The sequence below is a fragment of the Balaenoptera physalus genome (genome assembly GCF_965194825.1).
Source record: "Balaenoptera physalus genome assembly, chromosome: 3".
Classification (NCBI taxonomy): domain Eukaryota; kingdom Metazoa; phylum Chordata; class Mammalia; order Artiodactyla; family Balaenopteridae; genus Balaenoptera; species Balaenoptera physalus.
Genome location: NC_138890.1, coordinates 129423125 through 129446136, shown reverse-complemented (window position 1 = coordinate 129446136; position 23012 = coordinate 129423125). Strand labels below are relative to the sequence as shown.

Here is a 23012-nt window from a genome sequence, read left to right as displayed (position 1 = left end):
CCTCCCACAGGTAGTTTTAAAGTAATTCGGGGTCAAGTGAAAACATTCTGGTTATACTTGCTTCAGTTTTAGATGCAGAAGCGTAGATTCTGGCTTGCTGGGAAGCTGATCTGAGTGGTTCTGTGCTTTGAATATAATCCTGTTTTGTAGAGTTTCTGTGATGAATGCTGACCAGGCGGTCTGGTATTTAAAGAAGGCTTCGCAGTCTCCATGGCCCCAAGCCCTCACCTTTTCTCCTGCTTCCTTCCCGTTATGCTGCCTCATCCCGGCTGGGACACAGGCAGACAGTGGTGGAGACCGGCCCGGGACCAACAGAGGATGGGGAAGTCATTAACACGACTAGACACGCCCTTCCTAGGTTCAGTCAGCCACCTTTCTATTCTCTTTCTACTCTATTCTTTCTATTCCATTCTAGTTGGGAATGTTGCTTCAACTGCCTTAAGCAGGGGTAGAGAGAGGATGTTTGGTCAAAGGGCATCGAGATGAGAACAGGAGAATCAAGGAGAGGAAATAAGGGGCCAGAGATAAAGAAATAAGAGCTAGGAGGAAAGAAATAAATAGAAACGAAGATGATGAATAATACCAGGTACAGAACAGACAGGGAGCAGAACAAAAAAGGAGCAAGACACGGAGATTGTCCTGCAGAAAGAAACAATTCAAAAATAGAAAAATGTGAGAAACCTGAAAATAAACAAACTTAGAAGCCCATACAGGAAAGGAAAGAACCAAATGGAAGTAAGAAATAGAACCCCAAACAGGAAGGATGTCTGAATGAGAAATGTGATTGAGGGAAGAAACAGAGAAGCCTTTGTGGTGTGTTTGTAGATTAGAGGGAAAAGCACAGAACAGAGGGAATCCAGGAGTGTTTATTCTTCACACCTGGCAAACAAAAAAATTCATTATTTTTTACTCATAGAAGAAATACCTCTAAGAGCACTGGGCCTTTCGTGCTATTGGCCTGTCTCTCACTCATCTTAATCCCTTAGGACTCTTTTAAAAGCATAAGGAAACCCAGCATGAGGAAAAGCACATTTCCATCCAGATGACTTTTATATAAAGTTTATTTTAGGGAGATAAGTCCTCACGGTACTTAGAGTTCAAGCTGGGTTACCTGTCCCCAGTGGTGAATTATCACGAGCATTTTAGTCCCTATAAATCCCAGGGTAAATGACAAAAATATCTTGACCCCCTTAAAAATACGGATAAAAAATGAAATAATTATTTGCATGACTCCCATTTCAGAAGGCTGCCTTACCATTAATAAGTTAGAGGTTGCCTTGTAAGTTTAAATAATTTAACAAATGGAGTAATAAAAAAAAATTGTAAGTAAAGCATAAAGCGATAAACACAACACATACCCAGGAGAAATAAAGATTAGTTATTTCATGACTGCAAATTGCTGTTACTAAACATTATGATAAAATACCAAAAAGATGCCTCTATACCCCCTTCCGTAACTTCAGGTTATTAATTTTATTCATATACAAGTAATTCTTTCCTTGTATGCCTCTCTTGCCCTGTTTCTCTAATGAGGAAACCAAAAAAAAAAAAATGCAGTAGATAAAATGCACAAACTGGGGCTGAAGCAAATGAAAAAAGATATCAGAAACAAATAACATTATCAGCTTTTAGCCCCATAATAAGCTCTTATTTATTTAGACCCTATTAATTTGGAATGTATAATAACTTGATTGGAATCTGGGCAGAAATTTTCCTGCATTTAGCAAACCCTGTCTTGCTAAGTAGTGCAGAAGAATGATGTAAATGAGATTACAAAGGGAATGTTTGAAATAAATCTTGGAGCACTTCAGGCAATCTCTTATATATGAATAATTAATATAAGAATACATATCATTCTTATCCGATAATTATCTGATAATTCAGAAGGAATTTATTAGGTCACCCTGCAGTAGGGAGGTGTGAGTTTATCACTAAATAGCTCTATGACCATAGGCAAGACATTTAGCTTTTTCATCCCTTACTTTTCTTACCTGTAAAATTAAGTTGATAATACCAACTCTGCCTAGTTTGAGGGGTTGTTATGAGCATGAAATAAGAGAATGAGTGGGAATCCATCTTGAAATCAATAAGGCATTCGGAAAATCTATTTTATTTAAAATGAATTTAAAATTCATCCTTTCCACTAATTTAGTCTGACCTTCTCTCCAATAGTTTACACCAGTGAGGTTTTTCTCTTTACACAGCTTCAACAAAAGGAAATTCCCTAACAAACTGATGTGTGTGTGTGTGTGTGTGTGTGTGTGTGTGTGACATACATATATATACACACACATATGGATATAAACATTTATCTCTCTTTCCACTCCCTCTACCCAAGCAGATCTTTGGAGTCATTCCTGGTATTCTGAGTACACTAAATTTATTTGACATGGCACAACCTTGAAAGCTATTGTGTGTACTTGAAAGAGTCTAGGTGTTGGAGTCTGACAGGCTTGGGTTCAAAGTCAGGATCTTCCTCATTGGCAAGTTAGCCTAAAGAATGATCTCTCTGAACCCCAGTTTCTCTGTCTGTAAAAATTGATAATAATACTGATTGTATAGGACTTTTTTAAAAAAAAATTTTTAATTTACTTAAATTTGGCTGCATTGGGTCTTCGTTGCTGTGCGCGGGCTTTCTCTAGTTGCGGCGAGCAGGGGCTACTCTTTGTTGTGGTGCGCAGGCTTCTCATTGCGGTGGCTTCTCTTGTTGCAGAGCATGGGCTCCAGGTGTGCAGGTTTCAGTAGTTGTGGCACGCGGGCTCAGTAGTTGTGGCTAGCAGGCTCTAGAGCGCAGGCTCAGTAGTTGTGGTGCACGGGCTTAGCTGCTCCACAGCATGTGGGATCTTCCCAGACCAGGGCTCGAACCCGTGTCCCCTGCATTGCCAGGTGGATTCTTAACCACTGCACCACCAAGGAAGCCCCGATTGTATAGGACTTTTAATAAAGACTAGGAGAGATAATGTACATAGCACAGTGCCTAGCACAGAGCAGATACTCCAAAGTGATGATGATTATTAATATGAAACATAAGTTGTCTTGAAGTGATATTTGTATTGGAGAAAACACTCAAGACTCCTCACTTTGAATCTCTGGCTCCTATTACAACTTAGCTCCCAAAATATGAAGCCAAATAAAGAGTCATAATCACAGTGTCCTGTAGAATTTTTTTTTTTTTTTTTACACACAGACAACCCATATTGCTTTTGGTGAAATGTATGTTGCAAAGTATTAAAATACTGCTTCCTCAGTTCTAAGACACATGCTTTTTCATATTTGAATGTTTTTGAAATCAGAATGAGCTTTACAATCATTGTCAAAATAAACATGTCAACTGCCAGGTAGAGGAGTTGCTAAGAGGAATTGTCATTTGCTTGTAATGGGTGAATTCAGCCAAATCTTTCAGATTAAAGAATTTTCAAAGCTAAGCGATGTTGGTGTTTACGCTTCACTCAGATGCAAAACATCTGTCTGTTAAGCTCTTTCAAGAGAATCTGTTGCACTTCCTGCAAGATGTAATCAATTAAAGAAAAAAATTTAAGATTCTAAATCAGGGGTGCTACAGAGGTCAAACTCACAGGCACTTTTATGAAAATATTGCCTCTGATTAGCAACAACTGCAAATGTTCTAGTGAATCCAAGAAATCTTTGGGATATGAGCGAAGACAGTGGGTAATTATATGAATAAAATGTATGCTATTTGCTGGTAAAAAATTGTGTATATTGAATATTGCATTTTTTTCTCTCTCAGAATAAACCTGTCTTAATCAGACAAATTAATCTCTTTTCTTCTACTTGTCAGATTCAGCAGAGAAAGCTTCTAGCTTTTTAAATCACCTAAAACAGGGTTAAATATAATTAAATTTATACTTAAGATGTCTGCACCCTACACGTTATACTTCAGTAAAACTCTGAAAAATTATAGATATATGACCGTGTGCATTTAGCTTGAATAGTTGAAGATTTATCAAAATATAACCAGTTACAGCTTTCAAACTAGTAGATACAACTGCTTATAGAACATACCTTCTCAGCTAAGTCCTAGGCACTCTACACATGTTATTTAATGACAGCTAGCATTTATCCAGCATTTACTGTGTGCCAGATATTTGCAAAGGGTGTACCAACAATCTCATTGAAACTTTAAAAGAACTTACAAGGTGGATGTTATTGTTTTTACAATGAGGAAACTCATATTTAAGGCATATATAAGTTAGTTACTTACAAGAGGTCACACAGCTGGAAAGTAGTCAGGGAAACATGAGAATCTGGGCAGTTTGACTCCAAAGGCTTTCATTTATGTACTTCTTCACAGTCCCCTCAAAAATACACACGGTAAGTTCTGTTGTCCTTATTTCACAGATGTGCACCCTAAAGCTCAGAGAGGTTAAGTATCCTGACTGTAACACACAGCCTGTATGGGGGAGAGCCAGGATTCATACCTGGGCCTGTCTCCAAAGACGCTGTTGGCTCCTCTCTAACAATGTAATGCCCTTCTTAGGGAGAATAGTTCTTTAGACGTGGTTTTCTTAACATCACAGTACTGGATAGTCTAAGAGTGGGAAGGAATAGGGGTGGGGAGGGTGGAGGAGGAAAGAGAACAGAGGGAGCAGCTCCCAGGCCTTCAAGGGAGTTGCCATTGGTCTCTAATCTCAGCACTGCAGAAATTGGAACTTTCCCCTTGAAGTCACCTTGTTTAGTTGCTCTGACTGTGGAGGCAGTTGCCAATGAAATTCAGTTCACATCCATTGGGATATTGTGCCACAAATTTTCTCTAACTTGGTAATGCATTTTCCTTTCTCCCCATCCGTTTCCTAGTTTGTCCCTATACACCTACCCCTCTTAAGAGAAAAAACAAAACATAAAAAGAATCCAGGACTTTAGGAAGTATATTCCTCAAAATGTAGAAACCTCCTGTGGGCCATCTCTGTTGTCTTGCTCAGAGGGGCCGACAGGAGTGGCCATGCTGTGCCCCTCGAGGCCAACCTGGAAAGTCAGGCCTATTTCAGCTTGCTCTCTGACTTGCTATTCATAAATTAGTACCAATCCTTTAGACTCCAAACATACCAATTTTTTAAAATGCTAGTTTCAACAATAATTTATTTGGGGCCATTTAAATTGGCTGCACTTTTCTTTATTAGGAACTAAAAATTATGATTGGGTCCCCTCCCCTGCCAGTGGAAAAAAACTTCATTTCCTCCTACCCTGAAGATACTATAACGAACTAGGAACTCACTGGTTAGAAAGCACTGAAAATCAAAGTACTCTTTTGGCATTTTTCGCATTTGAGACGCCATGCACTACTTGCAGCTTGAGAAATTTTGAAAGAATTCTCTAAATTTTGGGTTCTAGAGACAAAGGGGAAGCAGATATTGGAACCATTTTACAAAATTGCAGACCTTTAACGGACTGCAGTAGTTTTTACCCAGAGGAACATGTACTCATTGCTGTGTGGTTCTCTATCAATGTCCCTGGTAATACTGTGTGTTGTAAGGAAAGGTAGTACTTTCTGATCAGCATCGACCTAAACAGTAAAAGTTAAAACTTTAAAAATTTTTCCATGAGGCCTTTCATTAGAAACTTTTATGAAGTAAAAGGTTAAAAAAAAAAAAAAAAGACTTCCTCAGTCCACGTGTTTTGAATGTTTGCCTTTTAAATTGTGGGTTAGGGCTGTGTCATTTTCTTCTTTGTGTTCGATTTCCTTTTCAGCTGTTACATAGCTACATGTTTAGCACCTTTGGCCATCAAGAGGGTTGAAAAAGAAAACAAACTACCTCTCAGGATTCTAGTTATGGGTCTGCAACCCAGCCCCTGTTAACTCAAAGTCAAAGCTCCACCGATGCTAGGATTCTGAGCTTAAACCTCCACTCACAAGAGAAGGGGTCGGATAGGAAGTGAATACAAGAAATTATTATTTTTTAAATTTTATTGAAGTATAGTTGACTTACAATGTTGTGTTCATTTCTGCTGTACAGAGAAGTGATTCAGTTATACGTATATATTCTTTTTCATGTTTTTTTCCATTTCAGTTTATCACAGGATATTGAATACAGTTCCCTGTGTTATACAGTAGGACACTGTTGTTTATCCATCCTATATATAATAATTTGCATCTGCTAATCTGAAACTCCCAATCCTTCCCTCTTCCTTCTCCCTTGGCAACCACAAGTCTGTTCTCTATGTCTGTGAGTCTGTTTCTGTTTCATAGATATATTCACTTGTGTCATATTTTATATTCCACATGTAAGTGATATCATATGGTATTTGTCTTTCTCTTTCTGACTTACTTCACTTAGTATGATAATCTCTAGGTCCATCTATGTTGCTGCAAATGGCATTATTTCATTCTTTTTTATGACTAATATTGCATTGTATATATATATATATATATATATATATATATATATATATATATAATATATATATACATATATGCACCACATCTTCTTTATTCATTCACCTGTCGATGGACATTTAGTTTGCTTACATGTTTTGGGTATTGTAAATAGTGCTGCTATGAACATAGAGGTGCATGTGTCTTTTCAAATTATAGTTTTGTCTAGGTATATGCCCAGGAGTGGGATTGCTGGATCATATGGCAACTCTATTTTTAGTTTTTTGAGGAACTTCCATACTGTTTTCCATAGTGGTTACGCTAATTTACATTCCCACCAACAGTGTAAGAGGGTTCCCTTTTTTCCACACTCTCTCCAGCATTTATTATTTGTAGACTTTTTAATGATGGTCATTCTGACCAGTGTGAGGGGGTATCTCATTGTAGTTCTGATTTGCATTTCTCTAATAATTAGCGATGATGAACACCTTTTCATGTGCCTGTGGGCCATCTGTATGTCTTCTTTGGAGAAATGTCTGTTTAGGCCTTCTGCCCATTTTTTGATTGGGTTGTTTGGTTTTTCCTATATTGAATTGTATGAGCTGTTTGTATCTTTTGGAAATTAAGCCCTTGTCGGTTGCATCATTTGCAAATATTTTCCCCCAATCCTTAGGTTGTCTTTTCATTTTGTTTACGGTTTCCAAGAAATTATTTTTAATTAAAGAAGTGGAGTCTAAAAGCAATGGTTATGAAATTTGAAAAATGCTAGACTGCCCCATGCATTTGAATATTGGGAGTTGTAACATGAATGCCGCTTTTCATAACTATTTCAGTAGTTTAAGCAATCATCCACCCCCGGCAAGACCTTCATCTGGTCACTAGACAGAGAAGCCCAACTAGACTCTGGTATAAAGTTCCTGTTTAATAAGGTCGTCTGTTTTTGAAAACCTGTGATGGGTTTAAGTATCCTGGGGCAGAATTCCTAGGCAGGCCTCTTTTTTAGGAAAAGCGGAATCTACAGAGCATTGAGAAACATGAAATACCAGTCAGTAAGGGCCTCCCTGGCTACAGCTGTGTTGATGGGGGATGAACAGGGGTGCACGCCGCGGTCTAAGGCTGTGTTTACACATTTCCCACATTTAGAGCTAAGTTCAAATGCCTGCCTTGCCATTTACCAATCCTGTGATTTAGGGAAAGTTACTTAACCGCCCTAAGCCTCACTTTTGTCATCTGTAAAATGGGGATAACAATGCTCACTACCTTACAGGGTTGTTGTAAGGGCCAAATGTATGTAAAGCCTTTTAGCACAGCACCAGGCACATCACATATGCTAACAAAGGATTAAAATGTGTTTCTATCCTTTCATTACTTAGGTCATTTTAACTGTATGATTTTTAACTGTATGATTCGTATGTGTGATAAGAGAGTTTACAAAACAATTCACACCACTTGGAGTTTTCATGGGTAGCAGGAAGCTGTAAGTTCTGCTTTGGGAAAAGGTGCTTTCTGGGCTTCGCATTGAGGAGTTTAGGAGTTAGAGTGGCCTCTCACACCTTTCAGGCCTTGAACCTGTCTGTGGGGCTCTGGGAAATGCAAAAGGGCGGAGGGAGCCGGCTCCCTGCGGAGGACAGGGAAGCATCAGCCTCACCCTTCATCCTCAGCCTTCTCAGCCCCCTGCCCTCAGGCCCTTGGGCCTAGGACTGTGTGTGTGATCAAGGAGGGTGGCTGGCAGCCGAGGTGACAGTCTGTGTGTGAGGGCAGCCAGCTGGGGGCGGGGGCATCAAGAGCTGCGTCCGGGAGACTGGCATCTACCGGGGCTGGCATGGTTGGCTCACTCCAGGCCTGGAAGGACACACCCTTTGGATCAAGTACGGGAAACTGGTGCCCAGAGTAAACACCAAGCCCAGCAAGGAGGCCCCCAAGTCCCTTCCCAGGCCGACTCAGGGATTTGAGCAACTTCTCCCCCACCCGCTCACAGGCCGACAATGGAACTCACAGAATGGGGGCCTTCCTTCCTTCCTTCTCCGACCGCAGGCCTGTTGGTCAGCAATAGCCTCAGGGAATTGTAATCCTTCTGGAGAAAGAAATCACAGGCCAGGGCTGCAAACAGGCAGTTCAGTGAAAACCTATTCAATTCAAGGAGTGCCTGCAGAGCTCTGTACTTAGCTCTGCTGCAGAGAGGGAGGAGCCTGGAGGCTGCCCCGGACACCAACCCGCTTTGGCCCTTGCTTCTCTTCCATGGAGACTACTGCAAACCTCCATTCTTAAAAATCGGTAGGAAAAAGACCAACAACCCAATAAAAAAATAGGCAAGGATATTGTATTAAGATTCTCCAGAGAAACAGAACCAACGGGATGTACACAGATATATAGAAAGAGATTTATTCTGAGGAATTGGCTCATGTGATTATGGAGACTGAGCAGTTCCACGATCTGCTGTGTGCAAGCTGGAGGCCCAGGAAAGCCAGTGGTGTAATTCAGTACGAGTCTGAAGGCCTGGAAACCAAGGGAGCTGATGGTGTAAATCTCAGTCCCAGAGCAGAAGAATATGAGATGAGATATCTCAAGTCAGGCAATAAGGCAAGAAAAAAATGGATGAATTCTTCCTTTCTCCTGTTCTATTCCGGCCTTCAGTGGATTAGATGAGGCCCACCCGCATTGGGGAACATGATCTACTTTACTGAGTCCACAGATTCAAATGCTCACCTCATCCAGAAACACGCTCACAGACAGCCAGAAATGATGTTTAATCTGGGCACCTCATGGCCACTCAAGTTGACCCGTAAATCTTTAGAGGGCAATTCTGTCCCTACACACGTTTCCTACTGTAAGCCAAGAAGTATGTACAAGAACTGGTTAAAGAAAGTATATTTCATAATGGGGTGGATTTTTTTGTGCTGATGTGGAACCATCTTCAAGATAAAATGTTAAGTGAAAAAATGTGGCTCAGAACAGGGCATGGAATATCTCTGGAAGGAGGTTCAAGAGACAGGTCCCTGGGGTTGCCGCCAGAAAGAAGGGCTGGAGGGCTGGGCTGCTGGGGTACAGCACAGACTTACATTTCACTGTATACTCTTGGCTTTTTCAAAATCATGGCGTGTGTTTCTTTTTTAATTTAAAAAATACTCATTTTCTCTTAGAGGAAAACATAGGCAGAACACTCTATGACATAAATCACAAGATCCTTTTTGACCCACCTTCTAGATAAATGGAAATAAAAACACAAATAAACAAATGGGACCTAATGAAACTGAAAAGCTTTTGCACAGCAAAGGAAACCATAAACAAGACGAAAAGACAACCCTCAGAATGGGAGAAAATATTTGCAAATGAAGCAACTGACAAAGGATTAATCTCCAAGATTTACAAGCAGCTCATGCAGCTCAATAACAAAAAACAAACAACTCAATCCAAAAATGGGCAGAAGACCTAAACAGACATTTCTCCAAAGAAGATATACAGATTGCCAACAGACACATGAGCGAATGCTCAACATCATTAATCATTAGAGAAATGCAAATCAAAACTACAATGAGGTATCATCTCACACTGGTCAGAATGGCCATCATCAAAAAATCTAGAAACAATAAATGCTGGAGAGGGTGTGGAGAAAAGGGAACCCTCTTGCACTGTTGGTGGGAATGTAAATTGATACAGCCACTATGGAGAACAGTATGGAGGTTCCTTAAAAAACTAAAAATAGAACTACCATATGACCCAGCAATCCCACTACTGGGCATATACCCTGAGAAAACCATAATTCAAAAAGAGTCATGTACCAAAATGTTCATTGCAGCTCTATTTACAATAGCCAGGACATGGAAGCAACCTAAGTGTCCATCATCGGATGAATGGATAAAGAAGATGTGGCACATATATACAATGGAATATTACTCAGCCATAAAAAGAAATGAAATGGAGGTATTTGTAATGAGGTGGATGGAGTTAGAGTCTGTCATACAGAGTGAAGTAAGTCAGAAAGAGAAAAACAAATACAGTATGCTAACACATATATATGGAATCTAAGGGGAAAAAAAAGGGTCATGAAGAACCTAATGGCAAGACGGGAATAAAGACACAGACCTACTAGAGAATGGACTTGAGGATATGGGGAGGGGGAGGGGTGAGATGTGACAGGGTGAGAGAGTGTCATGGACATATATACACTACCAAGTGTAAAATAGATAACTAGTGGGAAGCAGCCGCATAGCACAGGGAGATCAGCTCGGTGCTTTGTGACTACCTAGAGGTGTGGGATAGGGAGGGTGGGAGGGAGGGAGATGCAAGAGGGAAGAGATACGGGAACATATGTATATGTATAACTGATTCACTTTGTTATAAAGCAGAAACTAACACACCACTGTAAAGCAATTATACTTCAATAAAGATGTTTAAAAAGAAATACTCATTTTTATTTTTTTAAAAGAAAACCTCCATTCTCTTCTACCCTTTTAATCCTGCAAACTTCCTTCTCATGCTTAACCGATTATCTTGCCCTCCAGTAACAGAAATAAAACACTCAGTGAGAACATCTTCAAACTCCTTCACATTTTCTATTCCTTTCCCAGTCCCTGGATGTCCTCCCCAGCCTTCCCCAAGACCAAGCCTCTTTTTGCTGAACCCTCAGCCCCTCTCTCCCTCCCAAGTTTTTATCATTGATGTTTAAATTCACCAGAGTCCCCTAAATCTTAAACCACTGCCAAGCAGCCACCCCTGCTTCTCTTTTCCCTTCTATGGTTAAACTTCTTGAGAGAGTTGTCTACACTGTTCCTTTCCCCGTGCTCACTCTGCAACCTGGCTTCTGCCTTCACCACCCCCCTGAACTTGCCGCTTCAAAATCAGATGACCGCCATGTTGCTAAAATCACTGGACATCTCTTCTTGGGCACCTACAGCTCTTCTTGAGCACACTCATCTATTACTTCAGCTAGCTTCAGTTACCATGTCTATATCTTTAGTCTAGACCCCTCAACTAATTAACTAACTAACTAACTAAAGAACTAACTATATACTGGTCATCTACTTTGGGTGTCCCACAGGTACCTCAACCTCAGCATGCTGAGACCTGTCTCCCCTCCAGTGTTCTCTCTCTCAGTGGACGGCTCTGTCATCCATCTGGTTGGCCAAACCCAAAACCTGAGAGTCATCCTGTCACCTTCCCCCTGCCCTGATTTCCCATAGCCAACCTGCCAGTTACCCTATGAATCTGCCCCCTCTGCTACTGTCCTAGTTCAGGCCATGGTTTTCTCTGTGTCACTACAACAGCTTCTCCTCGATCAATTCTCCACACTCCCTGCTGTAACCCTTTTAATGGGCAACCTCTACCCTCAGGATAAATTCCGAATTCCTTAACATGGTTACAAGACTTTTCATGACCATTCACTATGCCTCATTCACCAACCACCCCCCTGCATTCTCAGATCCAGCCCTACTGAACTTCTTGCAGTTTTTGCATACCCTGTTCTTGCTCACTCTGAGTCTTTTGAATATGTGGTTCCCTCTAACTGGAGGTCTCTTTTCTTCTCGTCTCCTTGATAACTTCTACTCATCCTTCAGGTCTCAGCTTAAAGCTTTCTTCTTCCAGAAACTCTGTAATGTAATTGTTTCTTTAGTTCTGATTCCTCCACAAGATTGAAATTTTTTTTTTAATAAATTTATTTTATTTTTATTTATTTTTGGCTGCGTTGGGTCTTTGCTTTCTCTAGTTACAGCAAGCAGGGGCTACTCTTCGTTGTGCGGGCTTCTCATTTTTGTGGCTTCTCTTGTTGCGGAGCACGGGCTCTAGGGACGCCGGCTTCAGCAGTTGTGGCTCGCGGGCTCTAGAGCACAGGCTCAGTAGCTGTGGCTCACGGGCCCACTTGCTCCGCGGCATGTGGGATCTTCCCAGACCAGGGCTCGAACCCGTGTGCCCTGCATTGGCAGGCGGATTCTTAACCACTGTGCCACCAGGGAAGCCCAAGATTGAAATTTAAGATGGACGTTATGCCCTCCTAGAACATCACTCTGCCCCCTGCCGCAGTCTTTGGCACATAGTACGTGCCAAAGGATCATTGCACGAATTAATGAAGGCACCATCAACGCTCATCTCACAATGCATTTTAACAAAGAAGCGTAAATGGAGTCTGGCTGCTTTTGTGGAATCATCAGGGGCAAATAGCTTAGCCAGAAGTACCCTACAGAGTTAAAATTACAATTCTGACTAATTTGTTAGAACTGTCCCTCTGGTGATATATTTTAGAATTTATAGAAATTTTGCAATAGTACATGACTTCATCTTCCTTTTTAGAACTGTGTGTGTGTGTGTGCATGAGAGAGAGAGAGAGAGAGAGAGAACAACTTTGCCAAATTGGCCTTTGTAGTCTAGTGGTTTGAACCAGAAATCTGTGAAAAGATTGTTCTTTAGGAAATTGTCCAAAAATTATCCTGGAGACAAGACTAAAGTAACTGTGTATTTTAAAATGTACTTTAGGGACTTCCCTGGTGGTGCAGTGGTTAAGAATCCGCCTGCCACTGCAGGGGACATGGGTTCTATCCCAGGCCCGGGAAGATCCCTCATGCCGTGGAGCCACTAAGCCCATGCGCCACAGCTACTGAGCCTGTGCTCTAGAGCCTGCGAGCCACAACTACTGAGCCCACGTGCCACAACTACTGAGCCCGCGTGCCACAACTACTGAAGCCCGTGCACCTAGAGCCCGTGCTCTGCAACAAGAAAAGCAACCACAATGAGAAGCCTGTGCACGGCAACAAACAGTAACCCCTGCTCGCCGCAACTAGAGAAAGCCCGTGCTCAGCAACGAAGACCCAACGTGGCCAAAAATAAATACATTAATTAATTAAAATAAAATGTACTTTAGTGGCAGCTATAGACAAGTACGGTTTGTATTGTCTAAGAAATTTTAACATGTAGATACCTGAAGTGCATTTTTGAAATAAAGTGATGTATACATTCCAAGGCTCAGGGACACTCTGACCAGTGTCAGAATTAAGAATGTCAGTTGTTGGCAGAAGAAAGTGTTTGGAAGCTAGAAAACATGGCTGTTTTTCTCTAATTCTGAGAAGCAGGGGATAAAATCAACAAGCATGTGAATCCAAGTAATCTTCAGACGGAATTTCTAGGAGTGCAGTCAGAGTGAAAGCAAAATTTTTAGAAACTAAAAGAATTAAACATCAAGTCGAATAAATAAATAAAGCAGGAAGAGAAATGGCATCTGTCTAGTTTTTAAAAGAAGAGACCTAAAGTCGTTAGTTCTTAGCAGATCTCATGGAATTCCCAGTAAGAGGAAGAGAAAGCAAGAAAACATAATGAATGCTCACAGTGAAGTATCAAAGCTGTTTTCTTTCCTTAGATCCAAAGCTGTAAAGAAGTACCCTCAACCAAATCATGCTCTCCACCTCAAGCCTGGCCCCTTGCAGGGTCTCTAGACCCAGAGCTGCATCCCCTCTCACCTTCTTACCCACACAGAACTGGGACTCCCTCCAGCCCCCCAAATTCTGGTCTGAATCTTGTCAATTCTTACCACTTAATAGCTCCAGGGTCTGTCCATAGACACTAGCCTGGTGCAACCCCTGCTCTGTCTTCCACCTGGCCTGTGAGCAGGAAGGAGCCTCTGTGCTGTAGTGATCAAACAGTGGACTCAACAGATGGACTTCCTGGGTCACAGCCTGGTTTCAGCACTTGCCAACCACCGTTGGTCCAGTTGCTCTGTGTCTCAACCTCCTCTTCTGTGAAAAGAGGGGATGATAGCCTCTAGGTCTGTATGAGGATTAGAAGAGATAATGTGTATAAAGTTCCTAGAACAATACTTGGTCCATGGTTTCATGTTTCCATAAACATTAACTACCATTACTCCTTATTATTTCCTCGCTTCCTTTCTTGCCACCTTTGAATCCATTTTCCTGGAGTGATCATTTTCAAATAAACTCTGATCCTTCACCTTCCTGCTGAGAACACTTGCACAAGTTCTCTGTGGCTTTGAGGAAAAGCCTGAATGCTTACAGGGGCTTCCGGGGCCGGGCGTGGTCTGGGCCCCATCTCCCTCTCCAGTCCCATCCTGCACCCTCTCCCCTTGTTCTCAGGGCTCCAGACACTCTGACCTTCTTTCGGTTCTTCAAACCCTCTGAGCTTCCTCTCACCTCAGGGCTTTTACACAAGCTACTTCCTCTGCCCGGAATGCCAAGTCATCCTTCCCGTCTCGGCTGGACCCTCGTCACTTCCTCAGGGAGACCTTGCCCAGCCTCTCTAACTAGGTCAGACCTCTCCATGGAGCCCTGTATTTCTCCTCCATGGCACTTCTCAGAGGCCTAATCTGACACGCTTTCGTGTGGTGATTAGATTACATCTCTCTCACTGCTACAGTGGAAGCTCTATGAAGGCAGAGACCATGCCTGTTTTTCATTTATTCCAGCCCTCAGAGGCTAGCATCATTCCTGAATATAACATGGAGGTGCTCAACTAACATCTTTGAAATAAGGAAGGATGGAGGGAGGGAGGGAGAGGGAGAAAGGAAAGAAGAAGGCACACCCGAGTGTCCTTGCCTCTGCTGGAGGCCGCACTGTCCTGAGGATTTGCACAAGGAACCATCTCACACCACAGGCCCCGTGTACTTTTCCCACCTCCCACTGCCTTTGATTCATTAAGGTGTTTAATTCTCAATTCAATTCCAACATTTATTCTTAGGAAAAATGGCCCTTGCATTAGCATAACTGTGTGACCTCTGAATGCAATTTGTGACATATCTTTCCCAGTACAGACATTTGGTGGTCCCAAGAAAGGACAAGGTGACACATTGCAGAGGAAACACTTCACCTGACCAGATCCAAATGGGATTCCTTGTCCAGCTCATCAGCTGCTCCCTGGCATTTCTGTCCCAAATTGAGGGGCAATCTACATAAAGAGTTCCAGCACGAGCAAAGCAATGGAAAGAAGAGAATGGGGGAGAGGAAGTCTTCCCTCAGCCACCATTTTCAACCTCCTAGAGAAAGCACCAGAGAATGAAAGTAGGCATAAACAAAAGGAAACCCTTCTCTGAACTAAAAGCAGAGGAGAGGGGCATTCCTCCTGCTGCTGTGAGTGAACAAAGATGAACTCCAGAGGAACCAGAGGAGAAAGAAGTTCAAAGTTAAAAGGAATGTTTTGCCTTTAATCCACCCCCATTCTTGTATGAACGAGGCAACTGAGGGCCAGAGAAGTGAAGGGGCTTGCCTGAGGTCCCAAAGAGGCCTGCATTCTAGAGGGAGTTTGGAGAAGGTAACTGAGGTTTATTAAGTGACTAGCACTTTGAGCTCCTACACACAGTGTAGGTGCTTTGCTCTGATTACATCCTTATATAACTGTATGAAGTTGTTTCATTAAGTCCATTTGATAGATAAAAATATTTAAAGCTCAGGAAGGCCTGGCACAAAGATGAAAGCTGTTCCATAGAAACATTTTGAGACTGACATTACAAAGTACCCTTGATCCTGATTCTGCACCCGAGCCCCCTTATCTGTAGGGTGACCACATTCTCTGGTTCACTTGAGTCAGTCTTGCTTTACACCTATTGTCCCAGTGTCGTTAGTAATAGCACCTCTTTTCTCTCTCAGAAGTGCCCCAGGTGGGATAATAAATTTACTGTATGCTCACTCTACTATCTACAAAATTGTGATATTAATATTACCTGCTCATGGGAATCAATGGGATTTTGCACATCAAGTGCATGGCATCTGGCACATAGTAAGCACTCAGCGGATGCTAGCTATTTTTGTTATTACTATTGAATATTATTAGGAAGCCATCTGAGGAGGGGGCAGCAGGAGTGAAGCCAAGCTTTCCCACTTGACATTCCCATCACAGGCTCTGTGAATGACGTTCCCATTCCCTGGAGCTGTGCGGCGCCAGCTTTAGTGGCTTCAAACTGACTCCCGGCGGAAGCGCCAGCCATTCTAGACTAGAGGCCATGTGGAGGCGTCCGCTCTGCCTCTTCCACCTCTGCACCAATCAGATTCACTGTCTAGGTCTTCTCAGGTCACATGGTTGAGACTGAAGTTAGTTTTTCTTTTACTCTAAAGTCTAGAGCCCATATTTCTTAAAGGGAAATTGTCAAGTGAAGAATCCTAGGGTGTCCCCTCCCTCAGCCCCAGCCCATGCTAATTAAGTGAGTGCCTTAAGGCACTTGCCTCCTCTTCAAGATTAAGAGGTGGGTGTGAATATTTTCCTCTGGCCCCCTTAAATGTTCTGGATTATGCTAATAAAAATGCTAAGCTCTATTGCCTCTCCTTGGAGTGAAGGCAGCTGAAAACTCCTCATTCCCTGAAGAACGTAATTGTTGATTCTTGTGCGTCTAAACAGGTGTTCTTTAGATTGCTTTTTCTAATGCCTTTTCACGGAAAAGATCAATTTAAATGTTGCTTTGAGCTAATCAGTGATTGCTTCTGTATTCATCCAAATTCATATGTTTGATTCTGTGTACTAGGTGAGATATTACCTTCAAAGTCTATAAACTTAAATAAGGTGGGTGATTTTTACTTTAGTTCTTTGTCCCCCTCTGTCTTCCATATTTTGTGCAAAATATGCATATATTTCTTTTATTATTTAGAAACCTAGTTTAACCCTATATTTGAACTTCCAGAGACATCTTTAGCTGTCCTACCACACCAAGCATGGGTGTTCAATCAATATTTGTTGAAAAGATAAATTAATACCTTAACCTGGATTGCAAACAAATTGGATTTGTTGTCTCTAGGTGTTTGAGTTCAGGAATTCTTTAAATATTGTCCGAAATTTCTTGGGTCTGCATCTGTGTTTATTCTGTTCTCTCTGCCTAGAATTTCCTCCATTTCATCTTTCTCTTTGGAAATCTCACTGTTCATTCAAGGTTCTCATTAAATACCAATTGTTCCATGAAACACTGCTTGCAATCTCCAAACAAATATCATGGAGTCAGTCTCAGAACAGAAGAGCTGGAAAGGGTCACATCTGGGTTTCCAATCCCCACAGTACTCTGGGCCTCTGTGATCTTATCTGGTGGGGATTTCTACTCTGACTTCAGGTACCCATTTTGAGCATGCGAACTTCTTAAGATGAGACAGAGGGTATACTCTGCTGAATCACCTATGTAGACTTAAGAGAGTAATTACTTAATGAATTATGAGTTTATAGTTTTAAAAAGTGACTTTATAAAAGTAGAATGTACCTGAACATAGAAATGATTAATGTGGCTTTTCTTTCTTTTTTTTTTTTTTTAAAGATTTATTTATTGATTGATTGATTGCTATGTTGGGTCTTCGTTTCTGTGCTAGGGCTTTCTCTAGTTGCGGCAAGCGGGGGCCACTCTTCATCACGGTGCGCGGGCCTCTCACTATCGTGGCCTCTCTTGTTGCGGAGCACAGGCTCCAGACGCGCAGGCTCAGTAGTTGTGGCTCACGGGCCTAGTTGCTCCGCGGCATGTGGGATCTTCCCAGGCCAGGGCTTGAACCCGTGTCCCCTGCATTAGCAGGCAGATTCTCAACCACTGCGCCACCAGGGAAGCCCCTAATGTGGCTTTTCAATCAAGTTCTCAAAACATGAAGCTCTGGAACTTAGAAGTCATCTATTTGGACTCTCTTTCACATGTGAAGAACCTCTGGTTCAAAGAGTCCTGGGTCTGGCTAAAGGTCACCTGTCTGGGGAAGACCAGAGTTCAGCCAGCAGATCTCCTGAGTGCTCTTCCAGACATTTCTTCAAGCATAATTTAACATGTATCAGTTTATCCTTGAGTGTAAAGTACACTTCATGATTGAATATGGTAACTGGCTAACTATTCATAGTTCCCGCACTCCCTCCCTTTTGGTGCCTATTTCTAAGCAGCAAAGTTGTGGTTCAGTGACTTCTTCTGTCTGGATAATATGAAAACAGGGCACCCAGCCAATTTTGATGAGCTAACTATTTCCCTAAATTATCATGCCTAAGCAAAGGGCCCTAAACCTGCTGTTCGACACTTATCATTGGATCTGGGGGATGGGCCATACACAGGCATATCATCAAATAGCTGGAATTTTAAATTTAGGATTGTCAAGCAGTGAAAATTGTCATCCTTAGAAATGACTGACAGTTCCTCTGCCTCATTTCTGCTACACTGAGTTAGGTAAAGAAAAAAAAATCAACTTCAGTCTTTGTACAGATTTCTTGCTGAAGACACGTGTGACAGGACTATAAATTTTCACCAGAAATTGATGGGAGAATGGGCACTTCAAAGTGCCTGAAAGACTTTGCAAAAGGTCCCAATTAACAGAATGCCTCAAAAAATAAAATTAAACAAATGTTGCAGTGGGAATGAAGCTTGCTGGGAGTGCTGGGTTGTTGGCTGATTGCCTGGGAAGAGTGGTGGCCAAGCCTTGCCAGCTGGCTGATCCACATGCCTCTAAAGGATGCGGTCAGCTTACACCTTGGCAAACTATGATTTTGATGGAAGTCTTAGAGGTCAGCAGACATTCTTCCTAGTAGAGTGTGTTAGATCAGGTCCTTGCTTTTATTTGAGTACAGAAAATATCCTGATGGCCAGGATTAGTAGGATCAAGTCTGTACTCTGCTCCAAATGAGAGTTCATTACTGGATCAGAATAGATATATACCCTAAAGCCGACACAGGATGTAATTGAGGGTGGCACATTTGTCTAATCCCCAAGTTTAAACCAGTCGTGCCACTGAAGCAAACCAACTGGCTCACTAACAACCACACATCTTCCCACAAGTTCCACTGAACAACCAATTATTTCAAATTCTGAATTCCAAAGCAACTGTAATACTATCCTATCCTCTTATGTTCACTCATATTCAACCATGTGTAGTTGTTGTTCTGTTTGTTCCTTTGTCTAGATCTGAGGACAGAGATCAGGTGTAAACATCCTAGTACCCCGCCCGTCCCCCCCCAGTGGCTAGCTTAGTGCTTTTCACACAGAGACACTCAATGAATGAAAGAACTGCAAGAGAGCTTCCAAATTCCAAGGTCCATACTGAAAATTACAGCCATTTGAAAACTTTTTAAAAGCTGACAAAATTTCTATGTCTCCCAAATGGATTTATTTATTTTTTATTTGTTAAAAACTGCTTCTAAGAGTATTTATTTTTTAAAAACAAGCATGCAAAAATAGAAAAAAATACTGTGAACAAATTTAAAAGACAAATACAGACTGGGAAAAGCATTTGCAAGACTGTAGATGTAACTAACAATGGGGCAGTATTCTTACTATGTAGAAGTGGACAAAGAACATGATTTGGGAATTTACAAAAGAAGAAATGACTATTTAGCATACGAAAGCATTTTCTTCCTTACTAGTAGCCAAAGAGTAAAAATGGCAGCCAGATACCTCTTTTCATCTATCAGATAAGGAAAAATCAGAGTTGTCCAGGATGTTGGGGATTTGACATGTTCATACACTGCCCATGGCAATGCAAGATGAAACTACCTTTCTGGAGGACAAATTGTCAATATATATTTGAAGGCTTAAACATTTGACCTGAAGAAATTCATCCCAAGAAAACAATGAAATAAGTATATAAGGATGTATGTACAAGTAAAATGGAAGATCCTAAATGTTGAACAATAGAGGAATAATCAAATGAAGTAAACTATATCCATACTATTACACAGTCATTAAACTGGTAAGATTTATATCTATTAATTGGAATAAAAATATATTTACAACATATTAAGAAAAGTATGATCAAGTTTTTGAAAAATATTTTATATATATACACATATGTTCATATATGTATACATAAATATATGTTTACATCTGCATGATAGACATGATTTATGACTTCCTTAGAGTTATTTTCATATGGAAGGATTGACTGACTTAGCTCTCTGATAATAAATATGAGGGTTTTGTTCAAACATACTTATAAAGTTTTAAAAAGCAAAGATTTTACTGAGCTTAACAGAGGTTTGGACATACAAAGGAGTAGAGCAGAGGATTTGAAAGAGAACTTTTACAATGCTTGCATGATTAATGATGAATGCACTGATTGTTTTTTCCTTGCCAGAGATCAGACTGCGTTAGGTTTTTAGACTTAAATATACACATATGAATGGGGAGGTTGGATTAGTGAAATCTAACAAGTCTCCCATGCTTTAGATTTACTGCATTCAAGCATGTACAGGCAACCCTTGACTTACACCTTAATTGGATATTGGAGGATTATTGGGATTGATTGTACAATTTCAAATATATGAAGGAGGGGAAATTGATGGAGAAGTGAGTTATAGTAAGAGAGTATGTGAGAAAAAACTATAAAGGAGAAAAAACGAAGAATCTGTTTAATACCATAGAAAATTAGTTGGTGGAGAATAGTTTAAAATTATTAAAGTTGAATATAGTAAATTAAATTAGCTTTACTATTTTGGGAGTATGTGATCATGAAAAGATGGACTAAATGACTAGCTAACTGTCTTTTTAAGACTATTGGTAATAGAATCAATTATAGTTCATTATTAACTGTATTAACAGAAAATTAGACTTTACTAGCTCCTAGAAATATGAGGTTGTTATAATAGACTGTGGTCCCTTATCAACATATGTAAAACTTGAAGCTTTATAAACCAGCTCCCTTCACAGAACTAAACTAGATTAGATGATCAATTAATGGCTAAAATGTTATATCACTTTTTAATATTTCTCGTCAAAAACTTAGATATTCCTAATTCAACTTGTGTGTCTATTTGCGTAATATAATTTGGTCATTATTGGTTTCATTTCGATTGTCTTTATATTTGGGGTACTTATTATCTTTTCTCTCATCCACCGGGAATTCCAAGTACCAATTTTTGCTATTAAGCAAGTCACTAAGGAGCTTCCCACTGAGTGCCTTAATTATTGTTAATTGAATATTGCAAATGGTTTTTCAGGATCACCATCTTGGCAATCCATGTGGCATTTTTCTCAGCAAAAAGTGAAGCACCAAGAATTCCTTCTACCCCTTTCCAAAATCAAGTATCAGTTGTAACTGGTTTCCATAAAAAATTAGTCTCCTCTTTTCAAACGTCAGGTACGTGTATGCTTCATATGGCACTTAGAATATGGTGGCCGCTCAGTGAATATTAAATGACAGCTGTCCTTTTAAATAGAATGATTCCCAGTTCCAGTCTGAGAGGGAACATCCCATTTTGCTTTCCAGAGCTCCCACAGTGCGTCTCATCCAGCATGGCGGACCTGGTACTCCAGGAAAGAGCTCTTCCATCGTCATGCACCAGGACCAAGCTTTCTAGGACTTTTTGCTATTCTATAATCAAAAGAAGAAAAATAAAGTAAATAAGGAGCTTCAGAAGATCTGAGGATGTCAGAAATGCTACAGGCAAAAAAAGCTGAGAGCAGAAAAATCACCGAGCCAGGCTTCCTGTGTATTTCTTGCCTTACAATGCACAATTAAAAAGAAATGAGGATTTTATGATCTGCCTTTTCAGCTTTCAAACTATGTCTCCAATTTTGCTGGGGGCTGGGGCCTAAGGCTTTAGTGGAATGAAGTTGTGTTAGAGGTTGGTTTTATCTACGTAAAATCTTGCCTTCTTAATTATTTGTTTTCTTGCTTGCTCAGTGAAATCACAACCATTGTTATGAAATGAGGACCAGAAGAAGCCTTGAGACATAATGTAGCGTCTCCTTCCCCACTGAGGTGGCGCGTAAGTTATCAAAAAAAGAAGAGAATCTGTCTCTTTGGAGGGACAGGCTTCCACAGGCGGCTTGGCTAGTAACCTGTTAGAACACAAATGACACTTTCTGCCAGGACTTTCCCCTTGTATTTAGCCACTTGCTATTAAGTTTGGCAGGTCTCAGGTTTCGAAACAAATTCAAGGCCCATCTTTTTTTTTTTAATAAATTTATTGATTTATTTATTTTTGGCTGCATTGGGTCTTTGTTGCTGCGCGCGGGCTTTCTCTAGTTGTGGCGAGGGGGGCTGCTCTTCGTTGCGCTGTGCAGGCTTCTCATTGTGGTGGCTTCTCTTGTTGCGGGCCCTAGAGTGCGCAGGCTTCAGTAGTTGTGGCACACGGGCTCAGTAGTTGTGGCGCACAGGCTTAGCTGCTCCGCGGCATGTGGGATCTTCCCGGACCAGGGCTCGAACCCGTGTCCCCTGCATTGGCAGGCGGATTCTTAACCACTGCGCCACCAGGGAAGTCCTCAAGGCCCATCTTTAGCAATTTTCCAACTTTGAACGTTATGTACTCTGCAGTGATAATTTTGCCCCGGCTTTTAATTGTCTTATTCTTAGGAAAATAAGAATTTGCCTACATTTCTCAACCATTTGATACTTGTATATAGATTTTGTAAGTCACCTCAAACCTTTTATGATAGGAGATAGATTGGAATGAATAAATGACTGAATAGATAAAATAATAAAACACGCCCTCAAGCTGCAGTTTAAGAGCACTTTCGCTAGTCTTGAAGAAGAGCCAGTTACCACTACATTTTAACAGAGACAGCAATCAGAGCGTGCTCATGACCAGCCCTTTCTGTTGAGAAATGCCCTGACCACATCCTCTTACCCCCCTACCCTCGTTTGCTCCAAGGAATTGGACCAGTGGCGGGAATCTGACCTAAGGGCAACCATTGCACTGGCCAGATAATGGCCTATAATGTAAGCTTTATCATTGGCACCAACAGGTGAACTGGGCCAATCAGATTCAGTCTCTCAAGAATTTAAAGTGCAGCACGAATGTGCTAGTTAGTATG

At 41.1% G+C, this 23012-nt stretch overlaps 1 long non-coding RNA gene across 1 annotated transcript; it reads right to left on the bottom strand.

The window, feature by feature from the left end:
* Positions 1 to 2577: 2577 nt before the first annotated feature.
* Positions 2578 to 21866, bottom strand: LOC309658634. The gene is made up of 2 exons (XR_014262341.1): positions 11220 to 21866; positions 2578 to 10283 (listed from the first exon to the last, which is right to left on the bottom strand). It is a non-coding gene; the product is annotated as an uncharacterized lncRNA (long non-coding RNA).
* Between the last annotated feature and the right edge of the window lie 1146 nt (positions 21867 to 23012).